Below are 23,186 nucleotides of genomic sequence, written 5' to 3'. Positions count from 1 at the left end.
ATATTATTTTGGAATATATTTGAGTCAAACCAAATTATTTTCTAAATTATTTGTATCTTTTAAACCGTAACTTCGATTTTAACATATTATATATGAAATTTTATTAGAAAAATATGTGGAATCTAAATATGATGTTAATTTTACCTATTAAATATTTTTAATATATTGTTATGGAAGCAAACTTATAATTTATAGCACAAGATTTGTTTTTTTTATACCGGCGGCGATCTGGATTGCAAATAAACACCCACTATAACCATATACGTAAAAAATCATCGATGACTACACATGCATACCTCTGAAAAATGTCGTAGGGGAAACAACAGATTTCTCATCACGAGAGTGAGAGAAAGCGAGTGAGAGAGAGAGGGAGAGGGAGGAGAGAGGGAGAGAGAGACGCCTTAGGATTAACCATATTCAACACACGTTTTTTGTTGTTTTGTGTGAACACTGAGGCCATTGCCGACGAGGGTGAGAAGGAGGATAAGCGACAACACAAATATGATGCCTCGCAAAAATAAAGGAGATGAACCTATTATGGTCTTGAGTGATGGTTGTTGAGTTAAGAGCGTGTGTTGTGTTTTCTCTCCAGTTGCAACGCACGGGCTCTTTTGCTAGTCTATATTAGAGTTTGTCCAGGCTTGTCATTTGCTACAAAAAGGATTGGGCCACCTTACTGCACTTTATTTACTTTTGTTACTTGTTGCTCGTTACAAATTATCCTATCACAAAACTATCTATTACCACTTATTTTAGTACTTACAGAGAATACCTTGCTGGAAACCGCTTATCATTTCCTTCTACTCCTCGTTGGGTTCGACACTCTTACTTATCGAAAGGACTATGATAGACCCCCTATGCTTGTGGGTCATCAAGACTCTTTTCTGGTGTCGTTGCCGGGGAGTGAAGCGCCTTTGGTAGGTGGAATTTGGTAAGGAAAAATTTATATAGTGTGCTGAAATTTACTGTCACTTGTTACTATGGAAAGTAATCCTCTGAGGGGCTTGTTCGGGGTATCTTCACCCCGACCAATAGAGCAAAGCGTTGCTCCTCAACCTACTGAACCTACTGAAAATGAAAATGTCTGCTTTAAAATTCCTTCGGGTATGATAGAAAAACTGCTAGCTAATCCTTTTTTAGGAGATGGAACAAAACATCCAGATGAGCATATAATATATGTGGATGAAGTTTGTGGATTATTTAAGCTTGCAGGTGTACCCGGAGATGTTGTTAAGAAGAAGGTCTTCCCTTTATCTTTGAAGGGAGATGCATCGACATGGTACAGGCTATGTGATGATATGGGGTCTTGGAATTACAAACGATTGAAATTGGAATTTCATCAGAAGTTTTATCCTATGCATCTTGTTCATCGTGATCACAATTAATTTTTGGCCTCGTGAAGGAGAAAGCATCGCTCAAGCTTGGGGGAGGCTTAAATCAATGTTATATTCATGCCCCAATCATGAGCTCTGAATAGAAATGATTATTCAAAAAATTATGCTCGGTTTTCTGATAGCAATCGCACCAGGCTTGATACTTCTTGTGCTGGCTCTTTTATGATGAAGACTATTGAATTCAAATGGAATTTATTGGAAAGAATTAAATGCAACTCTGAAGATAGGGACCTCGACAAAAGTAAGGAGTCAGGTATGACACCTAGTTTTGATTGTGTTAAATCTTTTATGGATACCGATGTTTTCCGTAAATTTAGCACTAAATATGGACTTGACTCTGAGATAGTAGCTTCTTTTTGTGAATCTTTTGCTACTTATGTTGATCTCCCCAAGGAGAAGTGGTTTAAATATCATCCTCCCGTAGAAGTAAAAGTAGTTGCACCTATTAAAGTTGAAGAAAAGATTGTCACCTATAATGATCCTATTGTTCCTACTTCATATGTTGAGAAACCACCTTTTCCTGTTAGGATAAAGGATCATGCTAAAGCTACAACTGTGGTTCGTAAAAGCAATATTAAGACATATACACCTCCAGAGCAAGTTAAAGTTGAACCTAATATTGCTATTGTTAAAGTTCTCTTGTCTGATAATATTGATGGGCATGTTATTTATTTCTGTGATGAAACTGCTAGAATTGCTAAACCATGTGCTAAAGATAAACCTCGACTTGTGGTAGCCTGGTAGACATGCCTATTATTTTTGTTAAAATAGGAGATCATTGTTATCATGGCTTATGTGATATGGGTGCTAGTGCTAGCACAATACCTCATTGCTTATACAAATAAATTATGCATGATATTGCACCTGCTGAGATAGAAGATATTGATGTCACAATTAAACTTGCCAATAGAGATACTATTTCACCAATGGGAATTGTTAGAGATGTTGAAGTCTTGTGTGGGAAAACTAAATATCCTGCTGATTTTCTTGTTCTTGGTTCCCCACAAGATAGCTTTTGTCCCATTATATTTGGTAGACCCTTCTTAAACACTGTTAATGCTACCATAGATTGCAAAAGGGATGTTGCTACTATGGGTTTAGATGATATGACTCATGAATTTAATTTCTCTAAATTTAGTAGACAACACCGTGAAGAAGAATTACCTAGCAAGGATGAAATTATTGGTCTTGCTTCTATTGCCGTACCTCCTAGTGATCCTTTAGAATATTATTTGCTAGACCATGAAAATGATATGTTTATGAATGAAAGAAGGGAAATAGATGAAGTATTCTTTAAACAGGAACCTATTCTGGAAAACAATTTACCTGTTGAAATATTAGGGGATCCTCCTCCACCCAAGGGTGATCCCTTGTTTGAGCTTAAACCGTTACCTGATACTCTTAAATATGCTTATCTTGATGAGAAAAAGATATATCCTATTATTATTAGTGCTAACCTTTCAGAGCATGAGGAAGAGAGATTATTGAAAACTCTGAAGAAGCACCGTGCTGCTATTGGGTATACTCTTGATGATCTTAAGGGCATTAGTCCCACTCTATGTCAACATAAAATAAATTTGGAAGAAGATGCTAAACCAGTTCGTGATCATCAACGACGGCTGAATCCTAAAATGAAAGAAGTGGTAAGAAAGGAAATACTAAAGCTCCTTGAGGCAGGTATAATCTATCCCGTTGCTGATAGTAAGTGGGTAAGTCCTGTCCATTGTGCCCCTAAGAAGGGAGGTATTACTGTTGTTCCTAATGATAAAGATGAATTGATTCCTCAAAGAATTATTACAGGTTATAGGATGGTAATTAATTTCCGCAAATTAAATAAGGCAACTAAAAAGGATCATTACCCCTTACCTTTTATCGATCAAATGCTACAAAAATTATCCAAACATACACATTTTTGCTTTCTAGATGGTTATTCTGGTTTCTCTCAAATACCTGTGTCAGCCAAAGATCAATCAAAGACTACTTTTACATGCCCTTTTGGTACTTTTGCTTATAGACGTATGCCTTTTGGTCTATGTAATGCACCTGCTACCTTTCAAAGATGCATGATTGCTATATTCTCTGACTTTTGTGAAAAGATTTGTGAGGTTTTCATGGACGATTTCTCCGTCTATGGATCTTCTTTTGATGATTGCTTGAGCAACCTTGATCGAGTTTTGCTGAGATGTGAAGAAACTAATCTTGGCTTGAATTGGGAAAAGTGCCACTTTATGGTTAATGAAGGTATTGTCTTGGGGCACAAAGTTTCTCAAAGAGGTATTGAAGTTGATAAAGTCAAGGTTGATGCTATTGAAAAGATGCCATGTCCCAAGGACATCAAAGGTATAAGAAGTTTCCTTGGTCATGCCGGATTTTATAGGAGGTTCATTAAGGACTTCTCAAAAATTTCTCGGCCTCTGACTAATTTATTACAAAAAGATATACCATTTGCTTTTGATGATGATTGTGTAGAAGCATTTGAAATACTTAAGAAAGCATTGATTTCTGCACCTATTGTTCAGCCACCTTATTAGAATTTACCCTTTGAAATTATGTGTGATGCTAGTGATTATGCTGTAGGTGCTATTCTAGGGCAGAGAGTTGATAAGAAATTAAATGTCATTCAATATGCTAGTAAAACCCTAGACAATTCTCAAAGAAATTATGCTACCACTGAAAAAGAATTCTTAGAAGTTGTATTTGCTTGTGATAAGTTCAAACCTTATATTGTTGATTCTAAAGTAACTATTCACACTGATCACGCTGCTATTAAATATCTCATGGAAAAGAAAGATGCTAAACCTAGACTTACTAGATTGGTTCTCTTGCTACAAGAATTTGGCTTACATATTGTTGATAGAAAGGGAGCTGAGAAGCCCGTTGCAGACAACTTGTCTAGGTTAGAAAATGTGCTTGATGACCCACTACCTATTGATGATAGCTTTCTTGATGAGCAATTAAATGTCATAAATACTTCTCATACTGCTCCATGGTATGCTGATTATGCTAATTACATTGTTGCTAAGTTTATACCACCTAGTTTCACATACCAGCAAAAGAAAAAGTCCTTCTATGATTTGAGGCATTACTTTTGGGATGACCCACATCTTTATAAAGAAGGAGTAGATGGTCTTATTAGACGTTGTGTACATGAGCATGAACAGGAACAGATCCTACGCAAGTGTCACTCCGAAGCTTATGGAGGACACCATGCTGGAGATAGAACTGCACATAAAGTATTGCAATCTGGTTTTTATTGGCCTACTCTCTTCAAGGATGCTCGTAAGTTTGTCTTATCTTGTGATTAATGTCAAAGAATTGGTAATATTAGTAGACGTCAAGAAATGCCTATGAACTATTCACTCGTAATTGAACCATTTGATGTTTGGGGCTTTGAATATATGGGACCCTTTCCTTCCTCTAATGGATATACACATATCTTAGTTGCTGTTGATTACGTTACTAAGTGGGTAGAAGCTATTCCAACTAGTAGTGTTGATCATAACACTTCTATTAAAATGCTTAAAGAAGTTATTTTTCCAAGATTTGGAGTCCCTAGATATTTAATGACTGATGGTGGTTCACATTTTATTCATGGTGTTTTCCGTAAAATGCTAGCTAAATATGATGTTAATCATAGAATTGCATCTCCTTATCATTCCCAGTCTAGTGGTCAAGTAGAATTGAGTAATAGAGAGCTCAAATTAATTTTTCAAAAGACTGTTAATAGATCTAGAAAAAATTGGTCCAAGAAACTTGATGATGCATTATCGGCCTATAGAACTGCATATAAAAATCCTATGGGTATGTCTCCGTATAAAATGGTTTATGGAAAAGCATGTCACTTACCTCTCGAACTAGAACACAAAGCATATTGGGCTATTAAAGAACTCAATTATGATTTCAAACTTGCCGGTGAGAAGAGGTTATTTGATATTATCTCACTTGATGAATGGAGAACCCAAGCCTATGAAAATGCCAAGTTGTTTAAAGAAAAGGTTAAAAGATGGCATGACAAAAGGATACAAAAGCGTGAGTTTAATGTAGGTGATTATGTATTGCTATACAACTCTCGTTTAAGATTTTTTGCAGGAAAACTTCTCTCTAAATGGGAAGGTCCTTACGTTATTGAGGAGGTCTATCGTTCCGGTGCCATAAAAATCAACAACTTCGAAGGCACAAATCCGAAGGTGGTGAACGGTCAAAGAATCAAACATTATATCTCAGGTAATACCATAAATGTTGAAACCAATGTTATTGAAACCGTAACCCCGGAGGAATACATAAGGGACACTTTCCGGAATGTTTCAGACTCCAAAAAGGAATAGGTATGTGGTACGGTAAGTAAACCGACTCCAAAACAGTTTTTAAGGCAATATTTCTCCGTTTTGGAATATTTAGAAAAATAGAAAAATAAGAAGCAGTCCGTGAAGGACACAAGGGCCCCACAAGGGTGGAGGGCGCGCCCTACCCCCTGGGCACGCCCCTACCTCGTGGGCACCTCGTGTGCTCTCCGGACTCCGCCTTCATACACGTTACGTATTTTGGTCGGTAAAAATTCATTGTATAATCTCCCACGGGTTTTAACTCCCGTATCACGCAAATATCTCTTGTCCTTGTTTTGAGTTGTCCTACTACAGACAGAGCAACATGTCGTCCCAGGATTCGGAAGGAGAAAGCTATGTGGCTGATTACCTTGCAGATCCTAAGGTCTATGGGGATGTGGAGCATTCCGGTTGAACTACGGAAGAAGAAGAGGACTATGAACCCAAGGGAAAGGAGGAGACGAGCTCAGATGAAGATGAAGTCCCACTACCTCAACCTGGGGACATGCATGTGGAGTTCAAAAAGTCAAGACTCCCGGATAGGGTAAAGAAACCTAAGATCGAGTTTATCCCTTTTCGCCTCTTGCAGGAAAACAAGCAGGAACTATGCAAAAAGATACTGAGCCTGGAGCAGGGTATCGAGGACCTAAGGGACCAAAATTCTGTCCTCAAGCGCAAATTAAGGAAGAAGCCTACGCCATCAACAAAACCATCATCTTCTCCACCACAAAGAAGAATTGAGTATCTCGTATGGGCACTCCCCTTGGCAACTGCCAAGCTTGGGGGAGTGCCCTGGTATCGTATCACCATCACTTTTATCTTTACCGTTTTTCTTAGTTCGATCCTTTTGGTAATATCTTGATCTAGTAGAATAAAAGTTCTTAGTATGATCTAGTTGTGAGTTTTGCTTTATAATTCTTCTATGTAATTGAGTCCATGCGCTATATAATAAAGCTTAGTGTTGAGTCAAGGGCTTGATTCTTTTGCCATGATCTTAAGTGAATAAAAGAAAAGGAGAAAGAAATAAAAAGAAACAAAGAGATCATATGGATCTCATGGAGAGTAATGAGCTCACATAGAAAAAGTATGATGAATAAAAGTTGTTGAGAGTTGACAAGCATAGTTTTGGTCATCGTTGCAATTAATAGGAAGTAATAAAGAAAGAGAGGTCTTCACATATAGATATACTATCTTAGACATCTTTTATGATTGTGAGCACTCATTAAAATATGACATGCTAAAAGAGTTGACGTTGGACAAGGAAGACAACATAATGGGTTATGTTTTCTTACATCTGAGATAAATTATATTGTCATGGATCATCCAACATGGTTGAGCTTGCCTTTCCCCCTCGTGCTAGCCAAATTCATCGCACCAAGTAGAGATACTACTTGTGCTTCCAAATACCCTTAAACCAGTTTTGCCATCAGAGTCCACTATACCTACCTATGGATTGAGTAAGATCCTCTAAGTAAGTTTTCATCGGTGCAAGCAATAAAAATTGCTCTCTAAATATGTATGACTTATTAGTGTGGGAGAAATAAGCTTTATACGATCGTGTGATATGGAAGAAATAAAAGCGACAGACTACATAATAAAGGTCCATATTACAAGTGGCAATATAAAGTGATGTTCTTTCGCATTAAGATTTTGTGCATCCAACTATAAAAGCGCATGACAACCTCTGCTTCCCTCTGCGAAGGGCCTATCTTTTACTTTTATCTCCTACCCTGCATAAGAGTCATGGTGATCTTCACCTTTCCTTTTTACATTTTATTCCCTTGGCAAGAACAGTATGTTGGAGATCCTAGTATATATGGCTAATTGGATGTGAGTTTTCATGAACTATTATTTATGACATTACCCTTGAGGTAAGACATTGGGAGGCAAAATTATAAGCCCCTATCTTTCTCTGTGTTTGATTAAAACTCCATACCCATAAGTATTGCATGAGTGTCAGCAATTGTGAAAGACTATATGATAGTTGAGTATGTGGACTTGCTGAAAAGCTCTTATATGTTGACTCTTTCCTATGTTATAATAAATCGCAATTACTCTAATGACTGAGATTATAGTTTGTTAGTTTTCAGTGAAGTTTACGATTCATACTTGAAATTGTGATTGAATTATTACTCTAGCATAAGGAATCATATGACAAGAACTATATAAGTTGTTGTTCTAAGAATGATCATGACGCCCTCATGTCCGTATTTTATTTTTATCGACATCTCTATCTCTAAACATGTGGACATATTTTTCGATTTCGGCTTTTCGCTTGAGGACAAGCGAGGTCTAAGCTTGGGGGAGTTGATACGTCCATTTTGCATCATGCTTTTATATCGATATTTATTGCATTATGGGCTGTTATTACATATTATGTCACAATACTTATGCCTATTCTCTCTTATTTTACAAGGTTTACATAAAGAGGGAGAATGCCGGCAGCTGGGATTCTGGGCTGAAAAAGGAGTAAATATTAGAGACCTATTCTGCACAGCTCCAAAAGTCCCAAAACTTCACGGAAGACGTTCTTAGAATATATAAAAAATACTCAGCGAAAGAAATTTACCAGGGGGGCACACCCTGCCCACGAGGGTGGGGGCGCGCCCTACCCCCCTGGACGCGCCCCCCTACCTCGTGGGCCCCCTGGTGGCCCTCCGGTGGCCATCTTCTGCTATATTAAGTCTTTCGATGGGAGAAAATCATAAGCCATCTTCTAAGATGAAACTCTGCCGCCATGAGGCGGAACCTTGGCGGAACCAATCTAGGGCTCTGGCGGAGCTGTTCTGCCGGGGAAACTTCCCTCCCGGAGGGGGAAATCGTCGCCATCGTCATCACCAACGCTCCTCTCATCGGGAGAGGGCAATCTCCATCAACATCTTCATCAGCACCATCTCCTCTCAAAACCCTAGTTCATCTCTTGTATCCAATTCTTGTCTCCAAGTCTGGGATTGGTGCTAGTAGGTTGCTAGTAGTGTTAATTACTCCTTGTAGATGATGCTAGTTGGTTTAATTGGTGGAAGATCATATGTTCAGATCCTATATGCATATTAATACCCCTCTGATTATGAACATGTTTATGTTTTGTGAGTAGTTACTTTTGTTCCTGGGGACATGGGAGAAGTCTTGCTATTAGTAGTCATGTGAATTTGGTATTCGTTCAATATTTTGATGAGATGTATGTTGTCTCTCCTCTAGTGGTGTTATGTGAACGTCGACTACATGACACTTCACCATTGTTTGGGCCTAGAGGAAGGCATTGGGGAGTAATAAGTAGATGATGGGTTGCTAGAGTGACAGAAGCTTAAACCCTAGTTTATGCGTTGCTTCGTAAGGGGCTGATTTGGATCCATATGTTTCATGCTATGGTTAGGTTTACCTTAATACTTTTGTTGTAGTTGCGGATGCTTGCAATAGAGGTTAATCATAAGTGGGATGCTTGTCCAAGTAAGGGAAGTACCCAAGCACCGGTCCACCCACATACCAAATTATCAAAGTACCGAACGCGAGTCATATGAGCGTGATGAAAACTAGCTTGATGATATTCCCATGTGTCCTCGGGAGCGCTTTTATTATCGAGGGTTGGGTGCGACATATGCCAATGGATGGCTTATCATGGTGGGGGCGAGTAGAACGTCACGACTCTGATGTGGCCCCAGCCTGCCTAACAAAACGGCCAACCCACACGGTGGCTCACAACTCGTAGTGTACTGCGAGCCACCCGCCACCCCCAGACGCACACACCCACACACACACACCGCTAATCCACCGCAACTATGATGAATGTTAAATTAATTATCCTGCGTTGAACATACATGTTACCAAAGGAGGGACGTTATAATTTCAAAAAATTCATAGAGATCATTAAGACGTTTTAGTACATTGATTATTGATTTTCTATGGGTATAATGTGCAAAAATCAAATTTGAGCTACATGCACATGTGACAGTGCACCTAAATGGATTGCAAAAACACATGTGTCTCACTGGGTGCATGTTTACTCCCCGTGCAACAAATTTCAAACATTGAGAATCTTGATTTTTAAATTCTAGTACATCCAAAACTTATTTGAAGTTCATGGAACTTATCGTGTTGTCATATGGACACCAATACAAAGTGGCATTGTACTTTTTATATGTCAAATTTGAGACCAATTTTGATATAATCTTTATCTAATTACAGACGGGAGATTATTAATAATTGGGAACCAATATCCCAAACGGATTATTTATTCAAACTGTGAGCGTTAGACCAACAATGGATGCGTGCCATGCTTTGGTTAAGCAATAAAGCGGCAGCATTAATTATCCAAATAGAAAAACAATATACGTGCTGCCGCGTGACCCGTGTGGTATGCGAGCAGGCGTGAGTTGACGGGACGCATGCGAGTAGTCCGCCGCGCAGGCAGACTGGGAGGCGTGCGTGTAGGTGTGTGAATTGCCGGAGGCGTGCTTGCTGCGCAGTGTTATCGGGAGGCGTGCGAATAGTTGTGTGAAACTTTGGTAGGCATGTGAGTAGTCCGGTGCGCAGGCTCACCGGGAGGCGAGCCATCAGTTTGACCACCGCCCACCTCTCTCCCATAACTCCCACTACTCCATATTAATGGTGCGCCCGAGCAGCCGCACCCCCATCCTCACTACGCACACACAATCCTCTCTCTCCGCTTGCAACCTCAACGCCGCTTTTAGTCCTCAAAGCCGTCAGTGTATGAGGATGCCGCCGAAGCACCCCATCGGAGGGAGTGGCGACACCGGGGCTACTAAAGCACCAGAGCACAGCGTGGAGATGGAGATAGAGGTTGCCGTCACCGCCAGCGAGTTATCGCTACACCCTGACATCGCCGACGGTGTCGAGCTTCCACAGCCGTAGGCGGAGTTCCACACCGACTCCGACGACCACTCCGGCGAAGACTCCGATGACCACTCCGGTGACGACTCCGACGACCACTCTAGCGACGACTCCGACGACGCGGACACCTGGTTAGTGATCTATACCCATTTATGTGTCAAATAGATCATAGGGTTTCTCTGGTTACTCCTGCCTCCTCCTTTTTGGAATACAAATCCTGTGGTTATGTTCTCCCAATCCATGAAATCTGAGTAAGTTTCGTTAGATCCGTGTAGTGTATTGATTATTTGAATGGTACACGTGATAAGTGATTAGTTGTTTCATCTATGCAAATGATGTCTGCTAGTAATCTAATTAGGGTTAGTGTTCATGCTAATAATTCCTAGCCAGGACTTGACAATTGATTTTGAAAAACCTACCTATGTTTGTGCCATTATTTTCTTCAAGATTGGTCTGTACATAGACGACTGTGCTTAAAATCGCACCATAATCTCTGGATATGTATAAATAAATAGCCATAAATTCCTAATGCTACTTCACGGCATGTAATCAGTGATTTGATGCCAAATTTGTTTTACTATTTGTATAGGTGCTGTCTGATGATGTGCACAGCGAGGATGAAGATGTCCAGAGGAGGAACAATAGGCAAATCCTGAGGGAGCTTTATGCGGGAATGCATAACATGCATATTAGGACCTGGAACGGCGGCTATGGATGCCCATTTTGCAGCCAGAAGCTTCATGACACGTATCTAAGTGTTCTGGCGCATGCAAGAGGACGGGTCGTTGGCTCCTTCAAGCAGAACTATTCTCGCAGGGTGGCGCATGATGCGTACGCCGAGTACCTGGAGAAGCTTCGGGATCGTGCCGCCTGTGAGATGAGATGTGGGATGGATGAAACTATATATGTATGCTCGAGTATACTTAATACTGTTGAACTATGTACTACTTATGGTTGCACTATGTTTATCTACGTGTACACTTATTATCTATGTCTGAGTATGTTAATTATTTCGCCAAATTTTGGTAAAAAATAGAACAGGGGACCAATAAACTAGGATGGAGGTAGTACGTCAATCACACACGGTTCCCAAAATTGAAACCATGTGCAATGACTTTCATTTTGCCTGCTACGTCAATCACACACGGTTCGCTCTAGCAAACCGTCGCCCCCAAAATTCTTTGTGGGACAGAAAACCCTCACCACCCAATTCAAAAAAGAAAAAAGAAAACCCTCACCATCCCCACGTCACAAAAACCCTCACCCCGGTACGTTCCCCATTCACACCTGCACAAGCTCCTCCGCGTCTATGCCATGGCACCGCCTATCGCAGTGGTAAACACTTAGCTCGATGCCTGCCGCTACCAGGCTACCGGGAAAGCAAACCGCATTTCGTAACTTCCGCTTGCCGCCGCCTATTGCCATCAACTTTCTCGATGCTGCTCGCAGTCGACCCAGCTCCGCTCGGTTGGGGAATCTGCCATACTAAGGGTTCTTTCTCATGGACGACAAGGTAACTAATTTAACGAGATATTACCACATCTCTTATCCCAGTTCATCTGCCTCCTTTAATCAACCGTCGGAAATCTCCATGAATTCATTTTTATTCGAGCTGATTTGAGGGTTTTCTTTCATTCATAGAATGTACAGTGCGTCGATACTTCAGGACTTGGCGACCGCCACCAAAGATTCCATCTCATCGTACCAGATAACTTGAGGACACGCGCGGTATGTTCAATCTCACCCTAAATTGGTTGGCATGGCCTACTTTCCTGAATATATTCTAAATATTGCTACATTTGGATAATATGTGCCACATGCACCATATACGTCAAAGGGGATTTCTCCCTCTTTTTTCTATATTAGGCAAATTAATGATGTATTGTTCTTTCGATTACTCTCATATTTCCATGCCATCATGTTTACCCTATCTGTTTAATGATAGACTTTTGTCCTTCGATTTCAACTGCTATACAGTTCTTTCAATTTGGGCCCATATTTGCATGTTACCAAATTTTCTTTAACAACCCTACAATTTTCTGCAGGACATCCCTCGCTATGCAACAGATTATGTAGTGCACAATTTTTCCCTTTACATACATCAAGGCTCCACGAATGTCATAGTGCGCTCAAACCATGGATTTACAATTGTTGCTACTGTAAGACTTGATGAACGTGGTGACTCCTATTTTGGCACTGGCTTTTGGAATGAAATTGCAAAGTTTTATGTACTGAAAGCTGGAATTAAAATTGCACTACACATAGAAGGGCTTGGTCATGAGATATATGCTAACTTCCCCGACAAAATCATCCATCCAGACTTTGTTCGAAGTAAGTTTTCTTTTCAACTATCTGCATATGTTGACTTACCCAGCAATGTCAAATGAATTGTGTAGTATTTAAGCAACCAATTGCTATTCCCTTATCTTACTATATTCCTACCTAATAACTTCTAGTTACCAATACACTTTTCTATTGCCCTATTTTAACTAAATATTCCTTGTACTCCCATTTTTATTAGAAAGCGCCGCTGACAATGAGACTCCAGAGGTGGAGAATGGGTCTGCCAACAAGCGGAGGCGGGGCGAGCTAGAACCGCAAGCCACTCCAGTAGGCCTAGACTTAATCAGCAGCCTCCTTGGTGATATGTTGAGAGTCACCATCTCCCTCCTCCCAATTAAATATGGGGCACGGACAACCCTCCTTTCCCGACGGTGGCGCCCCCTATGGAACTCCAGCCCTCTTGACCTCATCGACACCCACGAGCTGTGCCATGGCTATCGCAAAAGCTTGGATGCATTCTCCAAGATCCTCGGCAGTCACCTTAGCCCAACCAAAGGCCTTATAATGGGCAAGTTCCGTTCCAACGGCAAGGACCGAGCCAAGCTTGACGACTGGTTCTGATCCCTCGCCCTAGATCAGCTCGAGCAGCTCACTTTTGATGATGGGCATATGCGGTCGCAGCCAACGTCCGCACTCCGCCTCGCGCCCACGCTGTTCGTCGCCAAGTTCAGGAACTGCCATTTTCCGCCCCTTAATGACGCGCCCACTCTTATTCTACCACGACTGAAGCACCTCGAGCTCGTCACCGCCTGCCTCTCAAAGGGTGACATGGAGCGCCTGCTCCGTGGCTGTACTGCACTCGAGTACCTTCGTCTTCAGGTGGTCAATGGGTTGAGTACCTTCCACATCACATCCATGACTCTCCGGACTATTTATGTGTGTTGCTGGTGTGGCAGGAAGAAATCACAAAAGGTGGACCATGGTATGGTCATCCAGGACACACCTGCACTTGAGAGATTACTTGTAGTTGATCAAGAAGGTCCAACAAGAATCAATGTCATTTCTGCATCGAAATTGACAGTGGTGGGCTACTCGTCTGACAAATACTCCGAACTTGTTATCGGATCCACACCCGTTCAGGTACAACAGCCGCCTTCTACCTCTCCTTCTACAAATTAACATTATTTCTTATTTTGAAGATGTCTGTTCGTTTGTCATTCAGAAAATGATTCCTACAAGCTTGACCCCGAAACTACGCACAGTGAAGGTCTTGGAACTAGAATCTATCGGGCCCGACCTGGAGCAAGTTGTCAGTTTCCTAAGATGCTTTCCTGTTATCGAGGTGATGTTCCTTTCCTGTTAAATGTTAACCATAAGGGAGTTCAATTTTTGACACCATTTTCCAAGTTTATAATGACAATGTACTATGATTTCTGAAGGTTCTTTTGGAGGATTTCAGTACATACATGCCCCCCCATATTGGTTGCTTGATCCATATGGTTACAATCAATAAGCATTTCTCCTTTGGATTCATCTGTACTAGTTTTCTTAGGGAACTTTTCAAACGCTCCAACCTCTTGTGAAGAAGGCTACATTTTTCTAGAATGTAATCAGATGCCCATGTTAATCATGTCAGATCGAAGATGGCATGTTAGTGCATTTTACAAATCCTGCAAACCAAATAGCTAGGCCTATAGTAATTTTCAAAGCTACATGTAGGCACTAACACGTTTTATTCTTTTGTAGATAAGATTAGGCCCAGTGGTGGATAATGTGATATAATATAACAATCATGTCGAATGCCTAGATCTGCATCTCTTAGATATTACTTTGAACTCCTACCGAGGGACCTTACCGGAGATTATATTCACCAGGTTCTTTGTTCTCAGAGCAAGGGTGCTGAAAGAAATGAGGTTTTCCCTACATTTCTTTCGCAGAAATGAATGGTCTGTTGATCAGCGCCGGTGCCTACGGCAGAATGGAGTAGGCTCCAAAAATGTTGAATTTCATTTTGGAACTTCAGATGACCGAATAATCGGAAGCCATTGGGTCAACTCCATAGATGACTTCTCAGTGGCTGACCCCTTTGCAAAAATTGTGAGGTTTCGAAGCCAGACTTAGAAGCGGTGATATTAGTTTGAACCTCTCTAATATCCATGTTCTGCGCATCAGCGCGAGCGTTTGCAGCTGATGAGCTGAATTTCATTTCTAATATCAGTTTGAACCTTGTAATATTCGAATTTGAGCCATATAACTCTGGAATTTGAACCTTGTAATATTTGGAGCTTTTGTGGTACAATCGTTGAAATGGCATCGTATGAGACTCGTATATTGCTAGCACTATTTTGACATTAATACACAATGGTCTTAGATTTTATTAACCATTCTCGAATCAGTTTACCTTGTTGATCTCACAACACACGATCTATATAGCTAACTCGACTGCGATCTTTGACATTATTGCACACAGTTGGTTTCTTCCACTGTGTGCACTGTAGAGCGTAGAATTAATTATCGCACTCGAGTGTCCATCATCACCCTTCTGTGTAACTTTGATCTCATCACCCAAGGCTAAACTTATGACCGAAGTTATTCCACACACTTCATTTTTACATAGCCTTTTGCCAATAAACGCCCATGATTTGTCCCTCTTCTAGCCGACGCGTGGCCAAACTAACCAGGTGGGAAGCTTGCACGGTAAACAATGCGGTAGTGCGGGAACACGCTGTTCGAGCCCACGCCTGGGGTGCGGTGTTGTCAAGCGTGCACTGGATTCTGGAATCCTCCGCTATGAACGTCCTGACAAGACGTGATGATTACAGGCCGGTCGGCCCCCATTTATTACAGCAGCCATTTAACCTACCCTTGTGTCTCTTCAACCTTTCGATCGCGCCCACCATTGCAAGAAGCACACCCACCACGAGAAATCCTTAGAGGGTATCCTGCGCGGCTCCAATGGCGCTCCGAGCGGCTGCCGACGACGAGCAGGAGTTCACCATGCGTGCCATGGTGGACACCCGCAAAAGGTTCATGGACCTCTCAGTGGTGTACACCAACGACCCGGTCTGGGCGGAGCACTCCATCCACAACATGGAGATGTTGCTTGCCGAGGAGAAGTACAAGGTGGTCGGGTTCGACCTCGAGTACACCTGCGCTCGTGCCGGGTCTCGTCCAAAGGTCGTCATCGCCCAGATGTGCGTGCGCCACCACGTCCTCGTCTACCACTACTGCCTGGCCACGAGGCCTTGAGAGTGTTTCCCCTGGTTTGTCAACAGCCCTCACTACATGTTCGCTACGGTGGACATCACCAATGATGTAAAGGCACTCGAGAATTCAGGCATCGCCTGCCGGAATCTTGTCGACATCCAAGGACAATACAAGATCAGGGGCAGCAAGGAGCATGAGAAGGACTCACTGGTTCACCTCGCCGAGGCCATCACCGACCCTTACTACAGAGACATGAAGGATTCGTGCAACAAGGACAAGCGTGCCTGGCACTCGGCTTGGATGGAGAAACTCGACAAAGCTCACATCGTGTACGTGGCCAAGGAGGCGTACACGAGCTACGACGTGTACAGGCGGATCGTTCACATGAGGAAGTCCCTCCTTCCCCAAAATGGCCAGGGATTCAGCCGGAAGCAGAGCAATGGCAAGCGTCGTCGCAACAATAAGTAGATGATTAGACCCTCGTTTCTCCTACTTTAGTATGCATGTAATTGCTTTCTTTGGTGTGTGGAAATGTTATGTGTGTAGTCACTTGTGTAATTGTGTGCTTAATTTGGTTATGCAATGCTGTCTTTTTAAGTATATATGTTGATGTTGTAGACAGAGCGTAGATGTTGTGTGGACAAAGGAAATCACATCGCACACGGACTAAACAATGGAACCCATCGGTGATGTTTTCATCAATCACTCACAATTTTATACCAGCAATCGTTTGCTCACAACACACACGGCTTGTTAGCAGTAATCGTCTATGTTGTTATCAGTCTTCGCACATGTCTCCGATTACAGACCTGTTTGTCTCGTATCACACATCTTGTTCATTCGAACCGTTTATGTTCTCATGTCTCAACGCAAACAGTTCATCCGAGTGAACCACATGCTGTATATCACACACACCTTTGAATAGGCTAACCGTTTCTTTTGTGTGGCCTAATCACAAACAGTTCATCCGAGTGAACCGTATGCTGGGTATCGCACACGCCTTCATCTGGCTGCCCGTTTCTTTTGTTCCTCTCATCGCAAACATTTCATTGAACTGAACCGCATGCCCTTTATCGCACACACAAATAAAACCTGAACTGTGTTTGATGCATCCTTCATCGCAAACGTTTTTTTCGGGACCCCGATTCTAAGTCACACCGATCTAGCATGTAACACCTCCTATCACTTTGCGGCCTCACGCACGGTATTCCCATGGGTGTCACCTTACCATGGCCCGGGACCGTTTGCGCCTTTTGGCTCACGTATATGATAGTGTCGCTAGCATCCATATGACAGAGAACCCGGGCCAACATGACTAGTCGTGAACCCAAAGTGGCACTAACTTACGGGGACAAGCATACATGAAACACAATCGAGCATGTCGGTCAGCAGCGTATGAATCCGGGTTGTAGCAACTGGGCTAACAGGACTCCGGTAAACCCGGGTTGTAGCAGGCTAGGCAGGACTCCAGATGTCACCGCGTGACATTTCCCCAAAGGGACAGACACAGGAACGAAGTAAATCACATGCCGGCCAGTCTAAGTGTTCCGGAGCAGTAGTGCTGGGCTAGCAGGACTCCGGTAAACCGGGCTGTAGCGGACTACCATGGCTCGGTGGAAGCACTAGACTACATTTCCCCATAAGAGAGGCTACCAAGGATAGACAACTAGGTTGTCGGATCCCACACATAGCAATACACGTTACACGTACGCATAACATGCAAGTATGTGTTGTACAACATGGCATCACAACATAATGCAAACTCATATAGATAAAGGCCCAGAAGAGCCACATAGCATTAAATACAAACAGGGGTCACATGACCCATCATTCAGAGCATACAAGCAACGGAAGCATTACATGTCTGAGTACAGACAACTACAAAAGAAAAAGGCTGAGAAGCCCGACTATCTACAAGACCCTCCCAAGGTACAAGATCGTAGCTGAGGTAACAAGCTACTCGTCGAAGTCCAAGCGGAACTACTAGTAAGACCGAAGTCTCCGCTGCAAAAACATAAATAAAGCAACGTGAGTACAAAGGTACTCAGGAAGACTTACATCAGATTCTATCATACATGCATTTGTATCAAGAAGGTAATGTGGGGTTTAGTTGCAGCAAGCCAGCTTTGACTCAGTGGCTATCCTGTTCTATGACTACAAGAAACTTCTTTGAGGTGAGGCAGCGCACACGAGTCCACTAATCACCACATCAATACACTACTATGGATTCATCCCCGTCTCTCTATGACAAGGCCATCCATAGCACTCACACTTGTCTTGAGCATTTTAGAGTATCCACTTTCAGTTGTCTATGTACCACGTAAGCATCCAATAAGTCCATAACCGAGGACACGGCTATTCAAATAGAACATGATAACCCTGCAGGGGTGTACTTCTTCACACACGCTCTCACCACTTATCACCATATACACGTCATGTATCTCGGCAACCTTCAAGCGGAAGCCTGGCGAGGGTGTTGGCCACGACCTGACTAACCATACAAGACTCTAATCCAGGTTTATCGCCTATTCGGGTTCCATCGGCAAGGAGATCCGGCCGGGGTTTCGCTCACGGCCCGAAACGATGTGTACAGGGTTCTTGAGCCCACCATCCGGGTGCCACTCGGTACACCGGGCCACGGTGCCTAGTCTGTCCCAAGTCCACCCTGCCGGGTACCACTCGGTAGAAAAATAGCACTACCTACAAACACCAAAAACTATTTGCAACTCCTGGACAGAGATCAAGTTGGTTAATAAGTCGAGAGGGGCACTTAAGCAGTCCAATGTGTGGTAGTAGCTAGTCATTGGACGACATACACGGAACTCAGTGCTTAAGGACGGTTCTAGTGAGACAACCCACCATGTACTCCTACATGGCCTCTCACCGCTACCTTTACCAAATCGTGTTCACACACTTAACTCTCAGCATCAGAACATAGCATTGCACTCCAATTCATTCCCAATGAATCAGACCTGACATACTCTAAGCAATAGCAGGCAAAGCATGGTAGGAACACAACATGGCTCAATCAACTCCTACACATGCTGGTGGGTTTTAACTATTTATTGTGGCAATGACAGGTCATGCAGAGGAATGGGTTCAACTACCGCAGGATAAAGTAGCAGTTGAATCGTTGTTGTCCTAATGCAATAAATGAGAGCAGGAGCGAGAGAGTAGGATTGTATCGGATGAACAAGGGGGTTTACTTGCCTGGTAGATCAATAGGGGGGCACTGCTCCTCAGACAGGTACTCTGGATCGGTCTCCGGAGCAGGACCTATCGAGAAGGAACGGTGTCGGAAATCAATACACAATCATATGCAACAATATGATGCATGAACATGGCATGAAGATGTGATGTTGTTTGAGTTAATGCATCTAGCATTTATTTGGTTGAAGTCCATTTGAACCAAGGGTTCAAATGCAACTCCAAAATAAGCTCTTATAAATGCCATTCATGTGTTTTCACATATACAGCAGGTATAACTTGGTTTTTCATGCATGAAAATAGTACAGATGGATAGATTGAAATTTTCTGATAATTTTTCATATATAAATTATTTCAATCTGAGCTACGGTTGAATTTATATGAAGTTTTGAAGTTTTGAATATATTCTGGAATTTCCTGATTTATTTTAAAACCAGAAAATGATATATTGCATCAGCACTCGTCATGCTTGCGTCAGCAAGTCAACAGCGCTGACTGGGTCAAACCTGACGTGTGGGGTCCACACATCAGTTTCATAGGTTAATTAATAGAGGGGGTTATTTCTAATCTAATTAACAGATTAGGGCGTCGGGGCCCACTGTCTGTGTCACATAGGGGGGTTAATTAGCGGGGTTGACCCGGTTTTGACCGGTGATTAGTCGCTGGCGAGGGAGAACGCGGCGGAGGGGCTCGGGATCGCCGTTCCGGCGACCAAATGGACGGCGGAGACCATAGAGGAGAAGCCCGCGCTCATCCGCACTGATTGGAGCAAGGGGGAGAGGCGGGGGCGGCCGGAGCCCGCCGGAGCGAAGCTCAGGGCGGCGACCGGAGTTCGGCTTCAAGCGGGAGCGGGCTGCGGGGCACGGGAGGCCACTCGAGGGGCTCTGCGGCACCCTCGTGGCACCAGGAGCACGATGGGGTGCTCGGTTTGGGCGGAGGCGGGCCGAGACGACGACGGCGACATGGATGGCGGCGAAGCGCTACGACCATGGCGGGGGAACGATGCTACGACACGTGAGCGACTAAGCGGAGAGGGGGGAACGGTGGTGGGGCTCACCGCGGATCCGGTGGAGGCGTCAGAGAGCTCGGGGGAGGTCCAACGGCGATGAATTTGATGGCGGCGATCTGCGACATCGACGAGGAAGACGACGTCGAGGGCAGCTCTGCAGGGCGTCCCGGCTTGCGTGAGTCGTCGGAGAGGTCGAGGAGGACAGCGCAGAGCTAACGGGCTTATCGGAGAGGCGAGGCAGTGACGGTGGCCGCGGCAACGGCAAACGGCGGCGATGAACGCGCTCGGTCGCTGGGAGAGAGAGCGAGGGAGAGGAGGGGAGACCACAGAAGAGCGAGAGAGAGGTGCGGGGCGGCGCGTGGCGTCGCACGGGGCATCCAGGCGACCAGGGGGACAGGCAGGCAGGAGGCGTGGTGGCACGACGGTGCGCACGCGTCGGCCACACGCCCCTGGCCTCCTGGCGGGAGGTGGAGGACGACTGGCACTGGCCAGTCGGCTGGGCCGGCCAGCTGGCCGCACAGTGCCAGGCCTCAGGTGAGCACAGGTAACCATGTTTTCCATTTTTGTTTTCTTTTCTATTTTCTGACATTTGTTTTTGATTTAGTAAAATACTAAATCATTTTATTTACTTCTGTCATTTTTTATAGGAACTAGTTGGATTGCTCCAAAAGTCCTCAACAATTAACAGCATTTTTGGACATATATTATATATATATAGCAAATATATATCCAAAGCAAATAATTACTGGATTAATTCCAAATGCCCAAAATAAATACTTATGAGCTCCTGAAAATGTTGGTTTGATTTTTATCTCTGTCCAATATTTTCAGAGAGCAACATGAGCATTTTCTTGGACCCTTTTGGAGCAATTTTTTTACTTGGGTCATTTCCAGAAATGATTCTGTGGGTTTCACAAATTCCCATTTCAAATTTCAATGAAATTTAAACATGATGCAAACATGAAGGCTAGCCTAGGTCATACCAGAACTAGGGATGTGACAACTCGCCCCCACTCGGAAGAATCTCGTCCCGAGATTCAGGGGTCGACGGAAAGAAAGTGGGGTACTCCAGTCGAAGACAATCTTCTCGCTCCCAGGTAGCTTCTCTCTCGGAATGATGAGACCACTGAACCTTGAGAAACTTGATGTTATGACATCGAGTGACACGCTCTGCTTGATCCAGAATGTGGATAGGATACTCTCGATAAGTGAGGTTATCTTGGAGAACAAGCGTTTCGTGGTCCACTCCGCGGATGGGATCCGAGAAGCAACGCCTGAGTTGAGAGACGTGGAAGACATCATGAACTCGAGAAAGATGTGGGGGTAGTTCCAACTGGTAGGCAACCTCTCCTCGTTTAGCGAGAATGCGAAAAGGACCAATGTAACAAGGAGCCAACTTGCCCTTGATACCGAAACGATGGGTACCCTTCAAAGGGGTAACCCGAAGGTAAGCCTTGTCGCCAACTTCATAAGCCACTTCCTTATGACGATGGTCATACTGGCTCTTTTGACGAGATTGGGCTGTTTTCAAATTCTCATGAATGATGTGAACTTGCTCTTCTGCCTCCTAGATCATATCCGGTCCAAAGAATTGTCTTTCACCGGTTTCTGACCAGTTCAGAGGTGTTCGACATCTTCGTCCATACAGAACCTCAAAAGGAGCTTTCTTGAGGCTGGATTGGTAGCTATTGTTATAAGCAAACTCGGTGAAGGGAAGACACTTCTCCCAATCCATACCGAATGAGATAACACAAGCTCTAAGTATGTCTTCGAGAATTTGATTGACCCGTTCCACCTGACCACTTGATTGAGGGTGGAAAGCGGTACTGAAGGAAAGATGGGTGCCCATGGCAGTTTGGAAACTCTCCCAGAAATGAGAAGTGAAAAGACTACCACGGTCTGAATTGATCTTTAGTGGGACACCATGAAGTGACACTATTCGAGAAATATATAAGTCATCGAGCTGACTAGCGGTGATACTCTCTTGAATAGGTAGGAAGTGAGACACTTTGGAAAGATGATCAATGACTATGAAGATAGCATTATTCCCTTTCTTGGTCCTGGGAAAGCCGGTGATGAAGTCCATACCAACTTTATCCCATTTCCACTCAGGAATAGCTAAAGGTTGAAGGGTGCCAGCAGGTCTTTGATGCCCTGCCTTAACGTGACGACAAACATCACGGTTAGCAATGAACTGAGCGATTTCTCTCTTCATCCTAGTCCACCAGAACCTTTGGCGTAGGTCCTGATACATCTTAGTACTACCGGGATGAATTGTGAGGGGAGATTCATGAGCCTCCTTAAGAATCAGTTGCCGCAGATGTTGATTCTTGGGAACCACCAAGCGATTCTCAAAGAAAACAACACCTCGATCATCCATAGAGAAACATCCACCAACTCCCTTCTTAATGTTTCTCTTGATGCGGATAACACCCTTATCAAACTTCTGGTCAGTAATGATCTGATCCTCAAGGGTAGGTTTCGCCACCAAGGTTGATAGTAATCCGTGAGGAGCAAGGTGAAGGTTGAGCTTACATAATTCCTCATGGAGAAGTGGTTGGCCCTGCTACAATATGAGATTGTTGCAATAGGACTTATGACTTAGCGCATCAGCCATGACATTCCCCTTGCCTGGGGTGTAGGTAATCCCTAAGTCGTAATCTGAGATCAACTCCAACCAACGTCTTTGCCTAAGGTTCAAATCTGGTTCGGTGAAGATATACTTGAGACTCTGGTGATCGGTGTAAATCTCGCAATGCTTACCAAGAAGGTAATGTCGCCAGGTCTTAAGTGCATAGACTACGGCTGCAAGCTCTAGATCATGTGTAGGATAATTCTCCTCATGTGGATGCAACTGTCGAGATGCATAGGAAATCACATGGCGATCTTGCATAAGAATGCAACCTAGTCCCTGTC

This window comes from Triticum dicoccoides, chromosome 3A, assembly GCF_002162155.2.
Source record: "Triticum dicoccoides isolate Atlit2015 ecotype Zavitan chromosome 3A, WEW_v2.0, whole genome shotgun sequence".
Taxonomy (NCBI): domain Eukaryota; kingdom Viridiplantae; phylum Streptophyta; class Magnoliopsida; order Poales; family Poaceae; genus Triticum; species Triticum dicoccoides.
The sequence above is the reverse complement of the archived record's forward strand: the minus strand, read 5'-3'. Positions refer to the sequence as shown.